This window comes from Mustela nivalis (assembly GCF_964662115.1).
Source record: "Mustela nivalis genome assembly, chromosome: 20".
Classification (NCBI taxonomy): Eukaryota; Metazoa; Chordata; class Mammalia; order Carnivora; family Mustelidae; genus Mustela; species Mustela nivalis.
The window spans coordinates 32246904-32269617 of NC_139039.1; the positions used below are offsets into that span (position 1 = coordinate 32246904).

A 22714-nucleotide genomic window follows, 5' to 3' on the forward strand; every position below is an offset into this window, starting at 1 on the left:
CCTTAGTGATGCCCTCACTGCAACAAAATAAACCTATGATCTCATTCTGAATATGGAACTGACAAGTCAGCTGACTTAACGTATTTTGAAATTTCCTGGAAGCTTAGTTAATCAGAGGCATAATTTCCAAATTGCTCTTGTAAGTTGACTGGTCAAACCTCATGAGGTTGGAAAGACATTTTGGCAACAGTTTTCTTTTAGGTAAATGAAATTGTTGTATTATTTAAATCTGTACAGGATACAAAATGATAAAATGAATTAAATGTTACCCCATCACTCAAATGTCTTAATTATTTAAAGTACATTTTTGTTTGGTTTGTCTGAATACCTGTAGAAGTATGTCACGTTGTTTCCCGCCCCCTAGTGGGAAATTTCAATGAGAATTGTTCCCTTCACTATTCAGTTCAAGTGTCACTTCTTTTATCATTATGGTCTTGCAGATGTGAACGTTTATTTTTTCCATTAACCTCATAATATGCTTCTATGTCAAATAGCTGTCTTTTTTACCTGACTGTGGATTAATCAGTCAAATTAATATTTAAAAATACTATGTAACACCTATACTAGAATATTTCTGAACAAATCCAGTTGATTGAGCATTAACATTTTTCTGTGTAGGCAATGAGCTTGATTGAGCTGCTATGCCGTATAACATCATAGAATCACTTAAACTCAGCTTTAGCATAGTAAGTCAAAGACTAAGAGGTGAGGATTCGTCCCACAAATTTTGCTTCTACCTGTATTGTATGGGCAAGGTTGCCCTGTAAAATATAGTGAATTCCTGCCTTGAAAATGTAGTTGATTCTAGTCACTATCTTTAAACTGGACTGCTGACAAAACATACATACATAAACGATGCAAATATACATTTATTAGAAGGTGGATGGGGCCATAGCCTCTGGAATCAAGCTGCCTCATGTGGAACTGCTTTAATTTCATTATTTAAATTAAATAAATTTAACTTATTAAACATTTCCCATTGTTTCAGACTAGTGACACAGTATTTCTTATAGTGAATTTTAACATTTCATTCATTCGTGGATGCAATTTCAAATAAATATTTCTATAATACATGATATAATAAATATACACATTTGGCCAGAAGAGATCTAAGTCATATGGAATCACAATGAAGGATGGCATCAAAGCTTCTCTCATAATCTCTATTCATGAGACGATGGTAGAATGTTTTCAGTGCAATAGAAAAGATGTTCTGCCAACTCAGCCAGGAATCTCAGGAGAGACAGGCCATGAGAAAATTATTGAATTCCCTTTAAAACAGTGAAATAAACCAATCACATGATTTCTTTCTGGAAGTGTTAGTTCATCTAATTAGAAAATAATAAAATAAATTTGTAAATATATGTCAAAATATTAGGAAAATTACCATGACATGCAAGTGACATGATGAACACCTCAAAAATCCAGAAGAATCAGCCAGAAACACAAAGGAATTAAGTAGATCAAAAAGGTGCTTGGGATGCCTGGGTGGCTCTGTCGTTAAGCATCTGCCTTCCGCTCAGGTCATGATCCCAGAGTTCTGAGTTCGAGCCGCACATTGTGCTCCTTGCTTGTGGGGGAGCCTGCTTCTCCCTCTCTCACTCCCCCTGCTTGTGTTTTCTCTCTGTCTGTCTCTCTGTCGAGTAAATAAAATCTTAAAAAGAACAAGGTGCTTATCATAAAATAATCAGTAAACAATTGATATCTTAAATCATTACAATGAGTTAGAGACTGTAATTGATGTGTAGTACATTCTTCGTGAAATACAGGTCTCCCGCTCCAATGTGGAAGCCACATTTTTTATATATATACATATATATATATATATATCATATATCATATATATCATATATATGATTCTATTTATAATTACCCTCCTCCTAACCAGAAAGCAGTTACTGGATATAGTTTAGGTGAAGTGGACACATTTCCTCAGGGATTTTATTATTAAACCGAAAGGTTAGAACTCGTTCACATTGCAGCAGCAATCCAGGAGCAGCTGTGGTATGTTTACTAACGCTAGGGCCAGAGGCAGGGTTCTGGCCAAGCTGTTACACTGCACAATGTGACTTCTGAGCTTTCTTTGGTTCCAGTCTGTTTTCCAAAGCTGGTGTTCTCTAGGCTTCCTGTTGATGTGTGGACTGAAAGTATGTTTCCAAAAAATTTATTTTCTCTTTAGGTTAGCCAGGGTAGGTTTCTACTGAGCATAGGTAAGAACCCTAACTAATAACCTTCACGGATACACACACACACACACACACACACACACACACACACGGGTGTACATGTGTGTGTTGCTGCCTTTCTATGAATTCCTGGTAAAGAGATGCCCATCTGTTTCTGTTCTACAGAGTCTGTTTTAACCAGAATATGCATGTATATAAATATCTTCCTTGCCATCTTATAACAAAACCCTCTTTCCCTTCATGACTTCTATTTAATATGCTGCTATATATTTTCCCAATTATTTATATATTTTGCATTTTTTTGTGAGATTTAACTATGATTCTTCTTAAGGAAATTGTTTTAAAAAGTTAAACAAGTGATGATTGCATTTTTTGCATTATATGAAGTTTATTTTGTAGTGCCTTGACACTCATATAATACTTAAATTATGATTTTTAGTCCATTATTAGTGAGCAAGTATTTGAAGCAAGCCCAAAACTTGACAGAATTTCAAATATCTGTTTTATTATGAAATAATATTTTATTTATTTCTGTATTATGTACTTCTTATATATTTCATGTAGTTCTTACAGGTTTTATATGCTCTGTTTTATGTAGTTTCATATTTTTTATTTAGGTTTGAAGACAGTTTTCTAGGCCTAATCAATAAAGTGAAGAAGCAAGAGCAGAAATAATATAAAGTGCAATAACATTTTTTTCTCGTTAAAGTAGGACAGGAAAACACACACACATACACACACACTTGGAGGAACATATTGAAAAATGAATCCAAATCTTTAGCATTGTTTTTGGACAGTAAGAATGGTCATTGAATATACTTCAGTGTTTACCTATTACAAAATAACCTTACTGTTCAAATGTGAAAATGAGGAAGTTTTAATAATATACAAAAATGACATTATTGTGTGGTTCATTATGACTACAATCCTAAAATCACTCAGGTTGGAGCACTGGCAGGTACTAAAACAAAATTGAAACATTTTTTATTAGGTTAGAGGGATTATGGAATTTATTCTTTGTTCAGAGGGGTTTAATTAGTTGTTGGATTTAAATATAAACATATTAAAAGACTTCCTGTCATATAATAAGCCAATTTTGGATCAAAATATATTTGTAGAAGAGTAATGTAACATGATCAGCATGTCATTGATATTGTTAAGAAGCTGTTTACTTCCTTTGAGAGAGCATGCTCTTTCTCTGGAAGTAGTTACTAAATAACACTTATAATAGTGAAATAGAGTCTCATGTAAAATTACTCAATATGCTCATTCAAACATACTGGATAGCAATTAATTCAAAACTTTGTAACACTTAATTGACACAAGCCCAAATATTATTACTTCAATTAGGAAATATTGATAATAAATATGGAGAAAACATTCGACCAGATCATAACAGCAAAAAAATATATTCAGTGAGTATTTCAATCACTGTTTTCTAAATTATCCTATCAATTTACCAATGATATATAATTATGTATTTCAACTCTATATGCAAGAAGGAGCTATATATCTCCATATTATTTGTTCTAATTACTACAATGATTGTTCAAATTCTGCCTTGAGAAAATTGTCTGTACAGTCACTTGCAAGTGGATAAACATAGCTGGAAATAATTTTGATACCTGTAAAATATAGACCTGTAACAATGGGTTTGTTACGTAAATTGGGAATACTTAATTCATATTTGGAGATGGGACAACTCAGATGTAACTCTGAAGAAGTCATATCTTGTCAAAATTTTAAGTATTTTGTTCAAAAGTAAGTGACAATCACAATTATTTTCTTGTTTATATCATTCTCAGTCCAGCACTAGCCTCTCAGCTAATGTTGATGTAGTGAACTTCTCAATTAGTCTCTGCATAGTAAATAGTTTACAAGTTGTTTTTGCCTTGCCTCACTTTCCTTTATTTTTTCAATAGTTATGTCATCTATAATGGAAAGGAAGATTAATAGTAATGATTTTCTTGATATCTCTGATATTTCCTAATTTTTATTACATTTGACTTGGAATATTCTGAGAAATATCACTTCACATTCATTCTGATCAGCATTCTGGAAGCACTATATGGCACATAAAACAGTTTTCTTTATTTTTGATTCAGAAACTCTACAAAATTTATTTCTTCTTTCATAAGCATGGTAAACTATCCAGAGTGGAGATATTTATTCTAATTTAAGTAAACTAAAGTGATGGAAATTCCCTAATAACTCTTGGAAAATCATGGCAAGACTTGCATAGGTCCTGAATTTTCATTGTTTTATCTTCGGTTCTCCACTATAGTTCTTCCTTTCGTGTATTGATTAAAAATGTATGAATCACATGGTCTGCTAACCAATACTTCAGTGAAGAAAAGCCACTCTATGAAGGAGTATTGTGTAAACACAGCCTTAAATATACTATTTCTTGGAAAGGCAGTCTCACGTAATGCTAACACTTTCCACTGTTAAAGAAACAACAAACTTCTTTTAAATTCAGGAAATTTATTATTTACATGGGCAGAGAAAGCAAGAATAGTATATGTGTTCTTGCTATGCTATATGTTCTAGCATAGAACATATGCTATGTTCTATGTTCTATGAGAACATAGATAATAGAACATAGATAATAAACATAGATAGATAATAGAACATAGATAATATGTTTATTATCCTATAGGAGGACACTGAATTCCAAGCATCCAAATGATGGAATCTATAATGGCAGGTCACAATTTGAAAGCCCGCAGTTATGTACTTTAAGAACGGGGAAGTGGAAAACCTCAGAGATCATCAGAACACAGAAGGAGTACAGAATTGTCCAGTGACAGCCTCCATGGTAAATAGGGAGGTGAATGACAAATGACCTACTAGTACCACCTTAGAAGTCCTCCCCAAGTTCTTCCATCTGCGTATGATCACAGGGCATTCTGCCCAACTTAGACCAATTGGTATTAAGTGATGTGTGCAGACAAAGTCATCAGGGTACCATGGAAAGACTAATATCAATGGTTAAGACCGTGCTATTCAGTTTCCTCTAAGTTATGTAAGTGTGGTCACACACATACACACACACACACACACACACTCATAATGAGACAAATACTCAACAACATATTCTCAGGTAAAGTTGAAAGTAAATAATAATTAGGTGGGTCACTTGGTTCTTGTCCCAGATGAACCAAGGTGTTGGAGACCTGAGACCAGAATGGAGAGATAGTTTACACTTTCAAGAGTGAAAGTGGGCCATTGCCAGAGTAAGAAGTGTAATGGTCCCGAGAAGCTCTAACTGCATCCTTTTAATTTTAAGTCTGCTTTCTGCATGTATAAATTTGCTTTGATTGGCATTTTGGGTGGACAGTTGGAGGTTTCATAACATTTCAGCTTCTACATATGTGCCTACCCATGATGTGTTCTGTTATAATTACATTTATTGATGTATTGTATATTTATGAATGTCTAATCAATTTTTGTTGTGACCTTAAAGGTACTTAAGGGCAAGTTGCACTTTTTGTGCACATGCTCAGCTCTGAGAGGTCCCCTGTGGCTTTTGAGCTGCCCTGTGGTGAGGTCTTTTGCGTTCTGTTAGCCCTTAGAGGTAGGTGGCTCCAAGGGTGTGGCCAGTACAAGCTTTAGCCTGGCTTGCTCATTCCTAACTGCGGACAGCTCTGTGGATTCACCTCTTCCTGGAAAATGAAGGAAAATTAACCACTTTTTAAATGTCCCTTTAACATTAAAAAGAATAATAATGCAGAATATCTGTTCTTTTAATACCTAGGCTCACTACAAACTTTGCAAATCTGCAGAGAAATAGATTGAGACTTCCCAAAGCTAACACTTTTCACTCAGATCTTGTAATTGGTTCAGTCCTAAGAGACTCAAAACATTGCAACCTAGAGATTTAAAAGAGGACTAAATTCTATACAAATTTACTCCAGATTAAATTTGGATGTTAAAACAAAAGCAAAATCCACCTTATAAAACCAGGTTATTATATTATATTATATTATATGTTATATATTATATATACACATCATAAAATAGCCTGGTTCAGAGGATATGAAGCCTTTGGTATTCCAATGAAAATTGACCCCACAATTCAAATGTTGCCAGATTTCATAGGTGTGTTGACTCCTGTATTTTATATAAGTTAGTTTTTAGTAAATTGACATATATAGTGTGACTGAGAGTTCTACTTCACCTTTTCCCCTTTTTGTTTACTTTCTTGTTTGCCTTCATGTTCTGTTATTCTAACTTTCTCACTGTATATTTGGTGACTGTTCTATGTTATCTTCTATACATTATTTTTACTCTTGTGTATTGTGGTTATGTGATTACATTGCCAAAATATGTTATTTCTACTTTGGGAAATGTGTTCATACTTAAAGCTTTTATATATGTGTGTGTGTGTGTGTGTGTGTGTGCACAGATGTGTGTGTACAGATGTGTGTGTGTGTATCACTAGTAGAAAATTTTTCCTTGTGTAAGGCATTTGATTAAAGCATCAGTATCTTTCTTTCATGTCTGCTATGTTTCTCCTAAGGTGACCAGGGAATTCCAATGGAAAGCACATTAGACAAAGAACAGAGTGGATTATATTCTATATTGGGCATAATTGACTAGTTGTGTTTAAATGTGCTGGCTCTTTTGCTAATTTAAATCTTAGTGTGTCTACTTGGAGATGTAAAAATGAATAAACTATATTTTAAGATGAAATACTAAAAAACATTGAGATTGTGTGGAATAAAGAAAAGATTTTTTCTTATAATTGAGTAGCATCTATGAAAGAGTACCCATCATAATATGAAATTAATCTGTAGATGATTATTTTATCTTAATACCATTCATAACAACCATGAGTCTCAAATGATTTGCTTAATAATTAATGGTTTCTATGTCACACTATCATAACGTTATATAAAAATCTTTCCTATTTTTAAAACATTAACCAATTAATGAAATACAAGCCACAAGTTTTTACTGTAAAAAATTATAGCTAAATTCACTCATCTTTAAATTCTGTTAGAATATAACTTATTCTTTTAAAAAGTTAAGGGTGAGTTGAAAATCCACAATTATTTAAGGAAGGGATCATACTCTTTATTTTTTAATAAGGTAATATAGGAGAATGGAATTCAGTGATTATCATGATTAATTGATTTTCACAAACAGCTACTTTTTTGTTATAATTAGGAATATGTAACTAAAGGTAGAGTCTTATATTTTTATTAATGTTTTTAAGGAAGAATTTTTTTTTTTACTCTGAGTAAGAGACTTTTCTTACATTATAATGAGTGATGTACTATCATTATATCTTAATAATTAAACTATCATAGCAGTTGGTATTTTCTTGTGGTCAAAGCAATATACTTAAAATGAATATAATGGCTGTACTTAAATGCAAAATGTTTATACTATCCATGGTGGAAAGCAGCAGGTGTAATTATCAGATAACAACACTCTTGGGTGTTTGAAGGCACAGATATTCTCTTCAGGGATGATACTAAGACATGATAACTATTACACCCCACAGGCCTCTTATTACCTAAGCTTATTTAAAACCCCTAAAATTTACTATTGAAGTAGCTATGCTATCATAAGCTATGATATCGCTGTCTTAGTACATATATTTTTTTCTTCTCTAATTATACCAAACCCTAAAGTTGCTAGGCATTGTCATTGTTAAGTAAACTTGAATGTGAATGAAATTATAAATTTTAAAATGTTGATTGGCATTAGAATGATCTTTAAAAATCACTAAAAATCATCTAGAATAAAAACAACTAACTAAACAAAAACAATATCTGTTGCACATTATATTATTATAAGATATACCCATATGTAAAGGTGTGTAAACAACAGATATATAGCTGGATGTATTTTCAAAAATTGAGCCATAGCTATATAACTGAAACTGATCACTAGTGTCACTAGTGTCCTCAACATCTTTTGCACATCCTCAAGGAGCTTGGCTTCTGACACCATAGTTTAGCTTTTTTTTTTTTTTTTTTTTAACTTAGTATAAGTGGAATCACCAATATTCTCTTTTTTGTATGGCCTCTTTTGTTGAAAACTAAGATGGTGTACTCATTCCTTTTACTGTCTCTACATATTGCATACTCAGCATTGCCTATGATCACCTTGGATGAACACACTGTTGTGTTTTCACCCATTCCACATCTGCATGTTAAGATATTTTGGGCTCTTATGAACAGTATTGATGTGAATAATCTTGTACATGTTTTCTGGTGAATATATGTGCTCATCTATTTTGGGTGCATATCCCTGGGAGGATTTGCTAGAGTGTAGAACATCCATATATTTAATTATAGTAGATATTGCCAGATAGTTTTCACAAAGTTATTTTATCAACTTGCATCCCATCATCAGTGTATATAAATTCTCTTTTTCCCACATAATCTCCAAAGCTGAACCTTTGCTGTCTGATTTATTTTCGCTCTTCTTGTGGCTAAACTTTTCTATATTTTTCTATCTAGTAGTTTGTCAATTTCTTTTTGATTAATGGTTCTTTATATATGCTGAAGATAATAACTTCACATATTGTATATTAGGAATCTCTTCCCCACTCTTTGGGTTGCTTTTTTATTCCCATAACAGCTTATTTTATAAATATAAATTTCTTAATGGAACGTAGTACAATTTTGTTTTATTTTCATCATAGTAGGTGTTTTATTCTTGCTGCTATTTTGTTCTGCTTGGGAAATCTTTGGTCCACATTCAAAGATTTGGTTGTCCTTTCTGTTCACACAATAATGTTCAGATGTTAAATTTTCATTTTAATTAACAAAGTATTTCTAACATCTGTTTTTAAGTTATTTTTGTTCTACTTAATATTTCTGTATGTAGTCTCAGGGATGTGAGATTGAGCCCTGCATTCAGCTCATCGCTGGTCATGGAATCATGGAGTCTTCTTAAGATTCTCTTTCTCCCTCTCCCCATCTCTGCTCGTGCCTGCTCTCGCTAAAATAAATAAATAAATAAACAAACAAACAAATAAATAAATAAATGCATATATGTTTATAGCTATGTATTATTTATTTTCCAGGAAGTGGAGGATTTGAATACTTCCTCCTTGCCACTGTTTCTTTTAATTATCTAGTTTAATTCCGTATGATTAAGGTACAAATTTGAATACATTCAATTCTCTGAAATTTTTGAGGATTTCTTTATGGCTTTGCTACATAAATTCAGCTGGGAAAAATGTTTCCTGTTTGAATCAAAAAGATTCAGTGTTGGGGCGCCTGGGTGGCTCAGTGGCTTAAAGCCTCTGCCTTCGGCTCAGGTCATGATCCCAGGGTCCTGGGATCGAGCCCCATATCGAGCTCTCTGCTCAGCGGGGAGCCTGCTTCCCCCTCCCTCTCTCTGCCTGCCTCTCTGCCTACTTGTGATCTCTGTCAAATAAATACATAAAATCTTAAAAAAAAAATTCAGTGTGGGAACACAATCCTGTTTGTGTATAAAATAAGTCAATTATATTAATCATGTAATTGTTATCTCCCATAACTTTATTGAATATATAGCTACTTTACTAACATTATTGAAAATGGAGGAGTTAAGTATTCTGCTCCATAGTGGGTTTTCTTATTTCTTCTTTTATAACTTCATGTATTTTTCGTTTAGGGTATATTGAAGTGATGTTCAGATTGCTTACAAATTTAGTATTGTAATATCTTTCTATGAATTGCCACATTATTGTTATGAAATGTCCTTTATTTGTGTAGTTTTGCCTCAAAGTCTACTTTGGTAGTGGTATAGCTTATATCAGCCTTCTTTTAGTTAACATTAGCATATTAAACCTTTATCCATGTTTTTCCTTTGTATTATTATGTTTGTTATTCCTTTGGAAGGATTTTGTACTTTTTCCCATGGTGACATTCATAGAAACATTTAGTGCATTTACTGATAAAAAAGAATTGTTATCTGTGTGTATCTGTCACCCTACATTTTGTTTTCTAACCATTCTTCCTGTTTATTTATTTTGACTATTTTTTGTTTTAGTATTAAATACATAGTGTGATTATTGCCTTGCTCTCTGTTAACCTTTTAGCAAACATTCTGGTGTTAAATTTGTCATTTCCTCAATAATACCAGAATCCTAGGGCATATTACTTCTTGTAAAATCTGGAGTATGGTGATACATTTTTAGATATAATAGCAAAGGTACAATCCATGAAAGAAAGAACTGATAAGCTGGGCTTCATCAAAATTATAAACTTCTGGCGTGTTGTGGTGGCTCAGTTGTTTAAGCATCCAACTCTTGGTTTCAGCTCAAGTCATGATCTCAGCATTGTGGGGTCCAGCCCTGCCTTGGGCTCCATGCTCAGTGTGGAGTCTGGTAGAGATTCTGTCCCTCTTCCTCTCCTTCCGCCCTTCTCCCTACCCATGCAACTCTCTTTCAAATAAATAAATAAAATCTTTAAAAATTTTTTAAAAAATTATGGAGGGCAAGTATTGCATGGAGCACTGGGTGTGGTGCATAAACAATGAATTCTGGAACACTAAAAGAATTTTTTTTTAAAAGTTTAAAAAAACAAAATAAACTTCTGCCCTATGAAATATAAATTCAAGTAAATTACGAGGCAAGCCACTGACTAGGAGAAAATATTTGCAAAAGAAATGTCTGAAAAAGCACCATTATCCAAAACATACAAAGAGCGCTTAAACTTAACAATAAGAAAACAAACCCTATTAGAAAATGAGCCAAATACCAGGGCACCTGGGTGGTCCACTAGGTTAAGTGTTTGCTCTCATCCTAAGTCATGATCTCAAGGTCCTGGGATCGAATGCTGCATCAGGTGGCCTGCTCAGTGGGGAGCTTGTTTCTCCTTCTTCTGCATCTCTCCCTGCTTGTGCTCTCTCAAGCAAATAAAATCTTTTTTAAAAAGACTTTGTTTTAAAAAAAAGAAGAAAGAAAATGGGCCAAATACCTTAACAGACACCTCACCAAAGAAGACACGCAGATAGCAAACAAGCATATGAAAAGATGCTCCACATCGTATGTTACAAGGGAAATGTAAGTTGAAACAACTATGAGACATGAGACACAACTACTAAAATGGCTAAAATCCAGAACAGTGACAATATTGAATGTTGACAAAGCTGTGAAGTAACAAGAATTTTCATTCATTGTTGGCAAGAATACAAAATGGCACATGCTTTGAAGGACAGTTTGTCAGGTTCTTAGAAAAGTAAACATACTCACCATAGGATCCAGGAATCATACTCCTTGGTATTTATCACAAAATACAATACACAGATGTTTCTTGCAGCTTTACTAGTAATTGTCCAAACTTGAGCACAATCAAGATGTACTCTTGAAAGTGTAGTGAATGTGTAAATGAACTGAAATGAATCTAGACAATGAAATATTAATCAATAAAAGGAAGAAATGAGCTATCAAGCCATGAAAAGACATGGAAAAAAATAATGCTTATTAATAAGTTTTAAGAAAGTCTGAAAAAGCTGCATAGTGTGTGGTTCCAACTATGTTATTTTCTGTGGAAAAATAAAACTGTGTACTAAATAAAATTTTTTTTAATTTTAATTTTTTTTATGAACATATAATGTATTATTAGCCCTGGGGTACAGGTCTGTGAATCACCAGGTTTACACACTTCACAGCACTCACCATACATAGCACATACCCTCCCCAATGTCCATAACCCCACCACCCTCTCCCAACTCCCCTCCCCCCAACAACCCTCAGAGATTAAGAGTCTCTTGTGGTTTATCTTCCTCCTGATCCCATCTTATTTCATTTATTCTTTTCCTAACCTCCAAATCCTCCATGTTGCATCTCCACTTCCTCATATCAGGGAGATCATATGATAGTTGTCTTTCTCCAATTGGCTTATTTCACTAAGCATAATATCCTCTAGTTACATCAATGTCATCGCAAATGGCAGGATTTCATTTCTTTTGATGGCTGCATAGTATTCCATTGTGTGTGTGTGTGTGTGTGTGTATGTGTGTGTGTGTGTGTGTGTGTGTGTGTGTGTGTGTGTGTATATTTGGGTGCATGTGCCCCTTCAGATCACTACTTTTGTATCTTTAGGGTAAAAACCCAGTAGTGCAATTGCTGGGTCATAGGGTAGTTCTATTTTCAACTTTTTGAGGAACCTCCATCCTGTTTTCCAGAGTGGTTGCACCAAGCTTGAATTCCCACCAACAGTGTAGGAGGGTTCCCCTTTGTCCGCATCCTCGCCAGCATCTGTCATTTCCTGACTTGTTAATTTTAGCCATTCTGACTGGTGCGAGGTGGTATCTCATTGTGGTTTTGATTTGTATTTCCCTGGTGCTAAGTGATGTGGAGCATTTTTTCATATGTCTGTTGGCCATCTGGATGTCTTCTTTGCAGAAATGTCTGTTCATGTCCTCATGAGTACTATAAAGTACTCATGAAAGAAATTGAGAAAGACACAAAGAAATGGAAAGATGTTCCATGCTCCTGGATTGGAAGAACAAATATTGTGAAAATGTCTATGCTACCTAAGCAATCTACACATTTAATGCAATCCTTATTAAAATTCCATTCATTTTTTTCAAAGAAATGGAACAAATAATCCTAAAATTTATATGGAACCAGAAAAGAGCTCGAATAGCCAGAGGAATATTGAAAAAGAAAGCCAAAGTTGGTAGCATCACAATTCCGGACTTCATGCTCTATTACAAAAGCTGTCATCATCAAGACAGTATGGTACTGGCACAAAAACAGACACATAGATCAATGGAAAAGGATAGAGAGCCCAGAAATAGACCCTCAATTCTATGGTCAACTAATCTTCAACAAAGCAGGAAAGAATGTCCAGTGGAAAAAAGACAGCCTCTTCAACAAATGGTATTGGGAAAATTGGACAGCCACATGCAGGAAAATGAAATTGGATCATTCCCTTACACCACACACAAATATAGACTCAAAATGGATGAAGGACCTCAATGTGAGAAAGAAATCCATCAAAATTCTTGAGTAGAACACAGGCAGCAAACTCTTTGACCTTAGTCACAGCAACAACCTAGGAACATTGCCAAAGGCAAGGAAAGCAGGGGCAAAAATGAACTATTGGGACTTCATCAAGATCAAAAGCTTTTGCACAGCAAAGGAAAACAGTCAACAAAACCAAAAGACAACTTACATAATGGGAGAAGATATTTGCAAATGACATATCAGATAAAGGGCTAGTATCCAAAATCTGTAAAAATCTTAGCAAACTCAACAGCCAAAGAACAAATAATCCAATCAAGAAATGGACAAAGGACATGAATAAAAAGATTTTTGATGAATAGAACTATTAAATTACTATACTGTACATCTGAAACTAATATAACACTGTATTTTAACTAACTGGAATTAAAATAAAAATAAAAAATAGATACATAAAGAAATGAGTTCTGTGGTCACCAGGAGTTAAGGGAGAGGGGAGGATGAATACTCAGACACAGAGGTTTTTTTAAGATAGTGAAACTGATTCACATGATAGTATAATAATAGACACATATCATTATGTATGTGTCTAAACGCTTAGGGTATATATACACCAAGAGTGACCCCTGGTGTAAGCTATGGACTTTGAGCTAAAAAAAATATGTTAATGTAGATTCATCAACTTGATAAATGTATCATTCTGGTAGGAGAAGTTAAGAGTGGAGGAGTCTTTGTAGGGGAAGGGTTTTATGCAAAATCTCTGTACCTTTTACTCAATTTTTCTCTGAATGTATAAGTGATATAAAAATCAGTCTATTAAGATAAAAGAAAAAAACACAAAATATCTCAAAAGATGCAGAAAGAAGCATTGACAAAATTCAACTTTTCATTATTAACTCTCTCAACAAACTAGATATAGAAGGAAATGCTGCCATTTAGCAAAGGCTGAATATGAAAAGTCCAAAGCCAACAGCGTATCCCATGATTAAAAACTCAAAGATTTTCCTTAAAAATCAGAGACAAGGCAAAGATGTCCACTACTGCCACTTGTATTCAACATACTACTGAAGTGCTAGCCAAAGCAGTTAGGCAAGAGAAAGAAATAAAGTGCATCCAAGTGAAAAAGGAAATTTTTTTTTAAAGATTTTATTTATTTATTTGACAGAGAGAAGATCACAAGTAGGCAGAGAGGCAGGCAGAGAGAGAGAGGAGGAGGAAGCAGGCTCCCCGCCGAGCAGAGAGCCTGATGTGGGACTCGATCCCAGGACCCAGAGATCACGACCTGAGCCGAAGGTAGAGGCTTTAACCCTCTGAGCCACCCAGGTGCCCCGTAAAAGGAAATTTTTAAAGTTCTTTATCTATTTTGGGTTCTAACCCTTTAGTGATGTGTGGAAGTTTTGAGTCACTAAATGATACACCTGAAACCAATATTACAGAGTATATTATTAACTAGCTGGAATTTAAGTAAAAACTTCTAAATTTTTTATAAAATAAAAAAAAAATGAAAAAAGGGAAGGGGTAAAATTATCTGTAAATGACATGATATTATATGTAGACTAGACTAAAGGAGCTAAAAAACCTCTTAGAGCTAATAAACAAATTCAGTAAAATTATATGATACAAAATGAATGTACGAAAGTCAGTTCATTTCTATGTAATAACAGTGAACTATTCAATTTTGGAGGGGAGATGGATGGGGGATTGGGTGAGCCTGGTGGTGGATATTATGGAGGGCATGTATTGAATGGAGCACTGGGTGTGGTGCATAAACAATTAATTTTGGAACACTGAAAAGAAATAAAATAAAATGGAAAAAAACTAAAAAAAAAAAAAAGAAAGAAAATAATTCCATTTACAATTGATCAAAAAGAGTAAAACACAAATAAACTTAACCAAGAAAGTGGTAGTCTGTATGAAAGAAATTGTTAAAGGTACATAGTAGTGGAAAGACATCCCATGTTCATGAATTGGAAGATGTAATATTGTTTAAATATTTGTACTACCCAAAGTGATCTCCAGATTCAGAGCAATGCCAATGAAAATCACAATGGTATTTTTTTTTAACAAAAATCTAAACAAATAATTTAAAAATTCATATGGAACCACAAAGGACCCAGATATTCAAAAGAATCTTGAAATAAAAATAAAGTTGTAGGTACCATGCCAGCCTGATTTCAAAGTATTTTACAAAGCTGCAATAATTGAAACAGTATTATACCGGCATAAAAACAGATACATAGACCAAAGGAATAGAATAGAGAGCCCAGGGGTCAGAAATATGCTCAATATCCTTAACTGCTCTTGTTAAGGATAACAGGAATGTGCAATTGGAAAAGTATCATCTCTGCCACAAACAAAGAGACAATGTGTCATGGGCCCAAGTAACTATCCAAATTCTTGCTATGGGTGCAAAGAATACAGGGCTCTTACTGCCTACTACCCTCACCATTTTTCTGGGTTATGATTGCATGGAACAGCTTTGAGAGATGATATAATCCCTCCCTTTGGACAAAGAGCAGGCTTATTTCCACTCTCAATAAAAGCAGTACATTCTCCAAACTCAGTGTTCCACTTCCATCCCAGAATTCACTATTTCTCTTGGTTTCATGTAGGCTCATGTGTATTGTATCTATGAGCAGGAACATTATACCTACTTTCTGGTTGCTGCTTTTGCTGTGTATAACAAAGTTCACTGTTTCTGACCCAAGGGTCTTGTATATTTTTGTTAGCATCAGTGAAATAGTTAACAGTCTAGTATATTAGCTTGTAAATAAGGTAAAATCTCAGACTCTCCTCAGTTCGTGGCACAGACATGGGAGTGAAGACTTTTGGATCTTTGATCCAGTCCAGCTGAGAAGCTGATCCCAGCTAATCACAAATGCTCAACTAACTATTGTTTTAAGATACTAAGTTCCTGGTAGTTTCTTATTCAGCAAAAATAAATTAAATAATCATAATGAACTAATATTTAGAACCACCACTCCTACCAGAATTACTAAAATGAAACAACAAAACACGAAATACTGAGTAACCAGTACTTTCACAAACTGCTGGCAGAATATATATATTAATCACTTTGAAAAATTTATTTGGCAGTATCTTCGAAAGCAGAACATACATGTATCTATAACTCAGTATTTCCACACCTAGTTTTATCTCAAACTGAATACGTATATATGTTAACCAAAAGACATGTAAAATTTGTTTATGTGAGCATAGTCAATAATAACCAAAAATTGAAAACATTGAATACTAGAATGGATCCATATGAATTAAGCAGTTATCCAGAATGCTCTATTCCCTTTAATTTTGAACTATAGTCTCAAAACTTTTGCCTCCATATTTTGCTGCTTCTTTTCTTTTATACTCTTTTTTAAAAATAGCTTTGTTGAAATATAATGCATATGCTACAAAATTCACCCATTTAAAGTGTACAATTCAAGGGTTCTGGTATATTTATAGAGTGTTAAATAATCAGTACAATCTAACTTTAAAATGTTTTCATCACCCCAGAAAAAAAACCCCAGACTCCTTATCAGTTACTCCCCATCCCTTCTCATGCCAGCCACAGTAAATTGCCAATTTATTAAATCACTAATTTACTAAATAAATCACTAATTTATTTTTCTATGGATTCATTTGTTTTGGAAATTTCAATTTAACACAGTAATAGAATATGCAGTAGTTTGTGACTGGCTTGTTTTAAGTAGCATAATGTTTTTTGAGTTTCTTTCATATATCAGTATCTCATTTTTTATTGTTAAATAATTTCCCATCATATGGATATATAACAGTTGATATACATTTATGTTATGTCACTTTTGGGCTCTGATGAATAATGCTACTATGAACATTCCATTTATATCTAAAAAATCATTGTTTAACCCAAAATCAGAAAGAAGAAATCATTGCCCAATTCAAGGTCACAAAGATTTACCCTTAATATTCCTTGTAAGTGTTTTCTTCTTTTTAATTTTGTCTCATCTATTCTGACCAATCATTGGGCTAAGACCTCCTTCTGTTATAAAATTTTTGCTTTTCTACTCAGATGAATCCGGAGGATAGTCAGTTACCATACCAAAAATGTAGCAAAATCACATTTTCTAGAAAATGCACAAATTTAGTACCATTATAGTGAATAATATTTGAACATAAGAACAAATCCGTAGCTATTAAACACATACTTAAAACAAGATAATTAGTACTTTCATACTTTCAAGAAGTATGAAAATTTGGATAATTAAAAACCTTAAAAGACCCTTAATCTGACATTTACTCTTTGATACATATATGAATGGTGAGTTTAAATGCCATTATTTCTTGTAAGTAAGGCAAGTCTATATTTTTATGAAACAGGATACAAATAGTTTCTGTGTTCAAATTTTGAATAAAAGTGAAGATTGGACTTGAGCAATGTTTATATTTCTTCTTCTTCTTCTTCTTCTTCTTCTTCTTCTTCTTCTTCTTCTTCTTCTTCTTCTTCTTCTTCTTCTTCTCCTTTTTCTTCTTCTTCTTCTTCTTCCTTTTTTTTTTTTTTTACTACTATGTCATCCAAAACCAATAAATCCACATTTCCAAAATGTTTAGTCTAGCACATTCAATGCCACTAGGGATCTACTGTTTTAAAAGGGGGAAGAATTAAAGTCACCTTCTTTTTCTCCATCTTAATCTGGGGAAATAAAAAATCAGACTTAATATATCTCAGTTATGACATTGCACATAATCAGCATATAGTTGGGCCGTATCCAGAATTATTTTTTGCTTGATTGAGAGGCCTACTCAAGCTTTTGATGTAATAGTTTAAACCTACTGCCTCCTGAACATTTGTATAATGAATTATGCCTTGTTTTGTCTACACACCCACAAAAAAAAATGTATTCTTTTTTTAATTTAAGAAATTTTTTTATCATTTCATTTTTTATGTTCAATTAGCCAATATATATTATTAGTTTTTGATGTAGTGTTCAGTAATTCATTAGTTGTGTATAAAATACAGTATTCATCACACTTGCTCCCCTTAATACCCATCACCCCGTTACCCATCTCCCCACCCCCTTCCCTTCTGTAACCCTCAGTTTGTTTCCCAGAGTCGAGAGTCTCTCATAATGTGTCTCCCTTTCTGAATTCTTCCCCTTCAGTTTTCCCTCACTTCCCCATGGTCCAACACAAGATTCCTTATATTCCACATATGAGTGAAACCATATGATAATTGTCTTTTTAAAAAAGATTTTATTTACTGATATAAATGTCATTTTTCAAGTTAATTCTAGCAAGAAAAAACTTTTGGCAGCTCTTTATAAGTGTCTCTTCTTCTGAAAAAAAAAGAGAGAGAGAGAGAGGGAGATGCTTATAATTTGTAAAAAGAAGTAGGAAAGGAAAAAATTAACATTGAAAATGTCTTTTTAACAGAGCAAAATGCATGTGGGCAAAATTCCTAAGAGCGCTATTTAGGCAAATAAATATAAGTTCTGCATACCTAATGGTCCTATAGGAATTTCCTCGTATCTTTCATATAATATCATGACAAGAAAGATTCTATTAAACTGTCTTGTTCTGTTCAAACTCATAACATCTGTCTTTGAATGTAATTCACATGAGAGATGTAAATTTAATATAAGTTTTATTCATTAATAATAAAAGTCAATCTTTTGTGAGGAAGAAAGAATACAAACACTTTCTTCTTTCTGAGACATTTCTAAAATGAGACATTTCTAAAGATGACTTGATGTTCAAGAACAAATTAGATTATTCCACTACCTAGTTCTATTAAAAACCTTTTTAAAAAAATTTCCAGTTTCCCTTTCCCCCTCTATTCAGAAACACTATTTGAAAAACCCAATAATTTTCTATAGAATATTTGAGAAGTGTACCTGAATCTAATGTATTCTTATCCAAAAATTTAGAAAGATCATTTTAGTAGTTAATTTTATAAAATATATCATCATCATTATTAACTTCTAAGAATGAATATTTCATTGGGAATATTTTTGGAAATTTTCCAATATTTTATTGTTGATATTAGTTTTGAATTTAGAAAGCCATCCCAAAATTATATAAGGAAATTATTTATATCTCCATGGAATAGAAGTAACTTAATATTTTGGGATTCCTTTAGTCAAAATATAAATGTCTGTCAGTGTCTTTTCTCATTATTTCCTTTAATCATTTCACATATAATCAAGATATTCTAAAAAATGTCTAAAATAGTATGTAGACTGACATGTAAAGAAATATCTTTAGATTCCTAGATGTGAATTCAATAGCAAGTGAAGGATAAGAAGAGAGTTGGAATTGATATACTGGGATGATTGTAGCATTACATGAGTTCCTAGAGAAAGAGCTGAAGATTTTAAAATGAAAAATTAATAGCAATTATGAATAGCAATATATATGTGTATACATATATGGATATACATACATACCCATATTTATATGTTTATGTATATTTGTATATGTATGTGTGTATGTTTGCATATATCCATGAACTTTCATTCGAGAAACATACAGTTTGACAAATGTTTGCTTTCTAACCAGAAATGTGCCTAAAATTGTTTGGATATTAGTCACCATTCTAGCTGAAAAATTTTAGAATGAAATATCAGAGTAAGGTGACCAGAATCTATTGACACACACAGCTAATTGAGAAAGTTTAACCCATGGAAATTCTCAGGTATTTCAAGCACAAATATAATGAAACAGCTATGCAAAAAACTGGGCTTCTGAAAAGAATATGAAACAATAAAAGAAATAATTGTCCTCAAAATACTGTGAATAAAAGGCCACTGGTAAAAAAAAATATTTATAATTGAAAATATTAAAATAATTTTCTTAACTAAAAACAAAATCTAAATATATAAGTTGAAAGAGTTGTTATATTTTCTTCAACTTCCTGATCCATCTGAAGTCAATTGTAGTATATGATTTTGTACATTCTATATAATATTTAAGTAATCTGTTATATGCTAATCAATTTGCAATATCTAATTTATCATACATAAGGTGTTATTTAATAAAGTTCGAGATTTAATTTCTTTATCCATATGTCAATATGCTTCTGTACAACAGTGTTTTAGAAGATTTAAAACTTTCTAGGATAAAATTTAAAGAGTAATCCATTGTAAAACATAGAGATATATTTTAAGAAGCTTCATCATTGCATCCTTTAAATTAAATCAATGTGATTTTCTGTTTTAAACTAAAACATTTTCCAGAAGCAAAATAAAACTATAATATTCAATCAGGCCAAAATAGGTGTCCAATTAATCCAGGAATTAGGAAATTTCAAACACTGGGTGCTCATGCTTCCCTTGTTGGCCAATTATGACCAGTATAAATTTAAGTTTTCATAACTTCGGCCCTCTCATTTTATTACAAGAAACTAATCCTATAGAAATAATCAGTGTTACAGACTAAGGTTTATTTTTCTGGAGATAGAAAATGTATCATTTACAGCTTGATCAGGGGTAGCAAGACTCCTATGAGAGACATGGCATTAGAGATGTCTTATTTGGATTTGACCTTGACTACTTGTGGGAGCTGGTGAACAATGGAAGGCTGTGGCTCTGCATCTGGGGGAAAATTTAGAGTCACTCTTGTCCTAAGATCTACAGTTACTAAGAAAAGCTGGACTTGAAATCAAAGTTGCTAGGCCACACTGGAACATCAGGAGAGCTGGAACCCATGAGGACGACTTTGGAGGCGATGCATTGTCACATGCAATTTGAATCTATGGAGTCACCTGCCTCACCACCTCACCATGGGTGATGAGTGTTCCTGGTCCAGGAAGCAGAGAGGTTAAGGAAGAACATTTGGTGGAAGAAGTAACTTGGGGCCCAGAGCATCCTTCCACCCCAGCACACACATACCAGTGGAATAAGGCAGCAGGTCACTGACAATGTACAAACAGAAGCAGAAGATGGGTCTTTCTCCAGCTTCCTTCAGAACTCAATCATAAAAGTGTTTGCCATGTACTAATCAAGTAAAAAAAAAAAAGAAGAAGACTGTATAATTGAAGATGCAATATAATGACAAGAATTAATTGGATAAAATACAAAATATTCTCATGATAAAAACAATTATGAGATATGGTGGGATGGGGAACGATTTTTCTTTTCCTCTTAATAATTTTTATATTCTCAAATAAGCATATTGAAAATGCATTATCTAAAATAAAACAGAAAGTGAAATAATTATATTTTACATTTTGGTAAAAAGAGTTGCTCAGGCCTCTAGTGAAGAATATAAAGATAATTTTGCGTTAGGATATTTCTTTACTAGCGTAAGTGATGCCATATGTGTGACCTGGCAATTATTCTTAAATTGTTTAGCTTTTCCTTTGATTGCTCTTGTGTTTTTCTTTTATTATCAGTTTCTGCATTCATCCAAACCTCTCCTTCTAGAGAACATCTTCGAGGTCACAAGGGAAGACCTAGCCTACTCCCTATTTCCACTCTAAAGTTTTACTATACTAAAACTCTTAAAACTAATACAGCATACATCAATGCAAGGCTTCTTGTTCTAAAAACTTAGAATCTGACTTCATTTCAACCTTAGGGTTATTGTCTGCTGGTATTACTGCCCATACCTCCAGGACAGTCCACAGTGCCTTAGTGAAGAGACTGTCCAAAGAACACTCCTGGAGAACGTTCAAGTGGTGGATACCCAGTTCTCCATTCTAGGGTTCTTACTCTCTGAGTCTTCAGATCCCTATGTCTGGTGAATTGTGTTCATAGAAGTTCTCACTCTCCCACCACATTTAATGGAGACTATTTCTTTACTTCTCTGGGCTCAAGAAACCACTGCAACAAAACATCACCAGGAGCTCATTTCCAGAGTACCGTACCAGAATACTGATTTCCATGTCATAAATGAGTGCCCTACTACCAGTGCATTTTCCCCTAATCTGTCTTCTTTTGTCCCCATCACCTGGTATTTCACAAAATGTTTACCCACTTCCTTCAATTATTTTGGTCTTTGAACTATTTCTTTCCAGAACAGAGTTCATACCTCCAAATTCTGTCAGTGCTGAGAACTGACCCTATTATTTTCTTTAAGGCAAAGAGGGTAGTGAATACAGATATTGAGGTGAAAAACTATCACCTTAAGAAGCAAATGCTCTAGCTGTGATCACTGTGGAATCTTCAGACAAGAAACCTATTCTCTTTTTGCCAGTGGCATTGGGATCCTTCTGCCAGCTAGGGAGTTTGGGGGGAACTTGGGCAGTTAAAGATTCACAAGCTCAGTCACCAAAACCCCAGTTGTGAGCTCCCACTGATTTTCTGTGACAACTCTAAATTTGACGTAGGACACTATACTTTATCTGAGTTGATCTGCCACTTCAATCTTGATTTCAACACAAAATTCCTTGTATTTCTGAAACATGATTGACTTCTTTAAAGCTGCTTTAAAGGCTTCTAACATTTAGGACTTGACTTAAATTGGAAATTAAGTGCCTGAGGCAGATATATAGGTAGATGATGGATGATAGATAGATAGTTAGAGGTAGATAGATAATATCGCTTTTGCAAGACCTGCAATGTCATAAAAAACAGCCACCCACACCACATCCTTCTAAGTATTATCACCCTTAAACCAACAAGTGCAACAT

General features: G+C 33.5%; 1 protein-coding gene across 1 annotated transcript in view; it reads left to right on the forward strand.

Moving 5' to 3' along the window:
* Nucleotides 1-22714, forward strand: part of LOC309855473 (uncharacterized protein) — a 133900-nt gene that overhangs the window by 79517 nt on the left and 31669 nt on the right. The gene's annotated exons all lie outside the window — the stretch shown is intronic.